Here is a 3804-nt window from a genome sequence, read left to right on the forward strand (position 1 = left end):
ACAGTCGGACGTCGGGGCGACATCACAGAAAGGGCTTTAAAAGAAATACCACAGTCGGGCGTCTTAGCGACACCACATAAAGGGCTTTAAAAGAAATGCCACAGTCGGACATCGGGGGGACATCACAGAAAGGGCTTTAAAAGAAATACCACAGTCGGGCGTCTTAGCGACACCACATAAAGGGCTTTAAAAGAAATGCCACAGTCGGACGTCGGGGCGACATCACAGAAAGGGCTTTAAAAGAGATGCCACAGTCGGGCATCTTAGCGACACCACATAAAGGGCTTTTATTCACAAGGAAATAATGCTCATAATAAATATTCAATTCATGAGAATAAACGGGTTAGTCCATCCACAGGAATAATCATTTAACCGGACTTAGCACTCATGCGGTTCACCGGAGTCTCTGTCATCAAAACTGACATTTGGTCAAGATAAGTTAATATCGAACTTGGACATGGAATAGATGATTCGAAGGAATATATGACTCTGTAGAGTTTGTACAAATTTTTTCCCACAGCCAACGGATTTGCGTAGTCACGAAGGACTAGTTCCGTTTACGGTATTTCGGAAGAAAACACAGCTAACCAGTACACACCCATCCTACCTCTCGATGCTAGGAATCACCCTAGACATCGTCCAAGAAAAACTTTTGAGACGGGGAGATCACAATCTTGAATAGCATGGGATCAAATTTATATACGCGCGCTCTAAGGGGTGCCCCCCTCTCGGTCCCAACCGGAAACACCCATGCCCCCTGACCGGATGACTGGCTTTAATCCAGGGCCATGGAACCATCATCACGGCCTCTCCTTTTTGGTGTGTACCAGGAAAGCGGTTTACAACTTACTAAGCCATATTCCTTGCGGAAAACATGTGGTAGTACAAGGAAGGAAGAACGGAAGGAACTGGAATGATACGAGTTGACATTGAAGTCACATAGTCTGGCATAAGCCTGGCATGCTACAACACTGCCATCTTACCCATCCTCATGCCAACACATGGCCATGCATACTCACATCCATCCACTCATGGATTTTCGAAACTCACTTGCCTCATCGTCTCAGGTAACAGGACATTCGTCGGTATGTTCATCAACATGCCATAAACTACTTAATGCAAACATGCCAAAACAATCATCATATCAAAAGTTTAAACATGCTTGCCTGGTTCGGAGTAGTCGGAGCCTAGCTCGGTGAAGTTCGCGGCTCCGTCACCTCCTTTGGTATCTACGGTATAAAGAAAATGTATGCGCTATCGTAAATACCAAGAGGTGCACAAAAAGTATTCCAAATATTTTTCAAATAAATCTGATAAAAAACTAGACAAAATTTTAAAGCGGACAGAAAAAGAATCAATCAAAAATACTTTTCTGTTTAAAAGTTATAAGGGTTTTAATCCAGGGACTCATCTGTAATGAAACAGAAAGTTCCCAGGGGCTAGCTTACAAAAACAGAAAACGACTCGAATAAGAATGCGCCGGCCCAGCGGGAAGACGTATTTGGCAGAAGGCGTTTTCAGAAAACGCTTCGCTTAGACAGGACAGAGAGGCTGACAAGCGGGTCCCGCCCGTCAGGTTTGAATATTTAAACGGGGCGGCAGAGTTCGCCGGTGCCCGAGAGCCGCGGTGGTCGCCGGCGGCGATCCACGGCGAGGCAGGGGGATCGGAGAGTACCTCCGTGCTCAGGGTGCCATTCCGTGTCAGTTGGTGGTGGTGGTGGTCGCCGGCGAGTACCATGTCGACGGCGAGCCTTGCTCCGGCGGACGGCGGTTCGGGTGGTCGAGGGCCTCGGCGGATGGAGCTGCGAAGGCCAAATTGAGGAGGGGGTTAGTCTTCTGGTAGCTAGAGGGGGTAACGGACGGGGTTTGGGCGCCGGAGACGGCCTCACCGGAACGAATCGAGGTGGAGGCCGAGGCGGAACGGGGCGGCCGGAGCTGGGGGAGGAGACCTCCTCGAGGTCCCCCTGTTGGACTGGCGGGGTGCTGGAGAGATGTAGTGATGGTGCGTGCTCGAGGGCGAGCTCGGGGTCCTTTTTATAGGCGATCCGAGGTGGTGGCCGTGAACAGGGATCTCCGGTGAAGGTTACGGCAGCGCAGTGCTTTGGTCGGGGAGGTTTAGGGGTCGAGCGCCGTCGTGCGGGTTCACTGGGTCCGTTTGGGTGCTAAACTATTCGGGATTTGGGTGTTTAGGGCGAGCTCGACGGAATGGGGTGGCGCAGCCCGTCGGCGGCAGGGAGCACGTTCCGTGCTTGCCGGGCCACGGCGACGGTGCCACGGGCGTGCGTTGGCATGGCAGGGACACGCGGAGAGCCAGGGGGCGTTGGGCAGCGCCGGGTGGCGTGGCGAGCGGGCTCGGGCCCTCGCTGGCCGCCACGGAAGGTGCAGCCACCGCAGAAGCTTCCAACGCCGGCGAGGCTCGTCGCTACCGACGCCAGGAATCGGCCAAGTGTGCGTGCGGGGTGCTGGTCAAGGGGAAGAGGCTGCGTGCAACGCGCCAGGGCGCACTGTGGCCGCGTGACCGAGTCTGACGAAGGAAAAACGACACTGAATTTCTGAACTTAACTGAAGATGAACAGAACAGTGCATGCAAGGTGTTCGACAGAATGATCTAGGGATCTAGGGATTTTTCCTTGAGCTGAAACTTGGTGGAGTGGCTACTCCTTGCTCCAGTAGGCTGCCTGAATTTTGGTGGAATTTTAGAAGAAGTGTAGATATGAATTTCACCAAATTTGGCAAATCTGGTCCAAACTTGCAGAGACTGAAATTTGAAAAATTTGAAAAGAGGAGGAGTGGATCAAGATGGTTCTGGGTTGTGGGTACAAAGGACCATCCAGGAGAGTTGGTTTGAGGTCCAAACTCAAATGCAAAAGGGTACTTGCTTTGAAAATCTCTCAGGCTCCAAATAATTTGCAGAAAAGATTTGAGGGGCAAGAAAATTAGAATAAAATCCAAAACTTGCTTGGATTAGTTGGGACAGAGAACTTAGGTTGATTACAAGGAGGAGGGGAGGTTTTGGAGGGGTTTTACCACATGGGCAAAATACAAAGTCATGGGTGGTTTCCAAGATATGAAAATCCCAAATTTTCATAGAGTTTCTTTTTAAAAGAAAAAAAATTAAACTCCCAAAATAATTTGAGAGGGAACCAACAGAGAAGTAGTTTCAAAAGATCAAACACCATAGTTTGAATAAAAATAAAAACCTTGCCAAAGAAAAGGAAGTTTTTAAGAGGAAGGTTTTCTGGAAAAATTTTAAATGGCCTCTTTTCAAAAACCACAAAGTTTTTGCTGAAAACCAAATAAAAATTTTGGAGTGTCACAAAGGCGAACACGATCTCTGCTTTAACAAGACGTGTCAAGAAACCGACTCGCGTTATGTGCGGGGCTGGTTAAAGAAAACCAGTTCAAATAATTACTGGACCGTGGCGTGATGTCATGCTGCCAAAATGTGTCAGCAGATTAGATTTGTGGAAATATTATTCTCTCTACAGTGGTATGTGGAACTTATTTTGCAGGGTCAAACACTATCCTTGTATTCAAACTCTTCCATGGTGTATTCAGAGGAGGAACCCTCATTGCAATGCCGAAGACAACACTGTGCGCCGGACTCATCGTCATTGAAGCCTGGTTCAGGGGCTACTGAGGGTGTCCTAGATTAGGGGGTCTCCGGACAGCCGGACTATATCCTTTGGCCGGACTATTGGACTATGAAGATACGAGATTGAAGACTTTGTCCCGTGTCCGGATGGGACTCTACTTGGCGTGGAAGGCAAGCTAGGCAATACAGATATGTATATCTCCTCCTTT

The sequence above is a fragment of the Triticum dicoccoides genome, chromosome 6A (genome assembly GCF_002162155.2).
Source record: "Triticum dicoccoides isolate Atlit2015 ecotype Zavitan chromosome 6A, WEW_v2.0, whole genome shotgun sequence".
NCBI lineage: Eukaryota > Viridiplantae > Streptophyta > Magnoliopsida > Poales > Poaceae > Triticum > Triticum dicoccoides.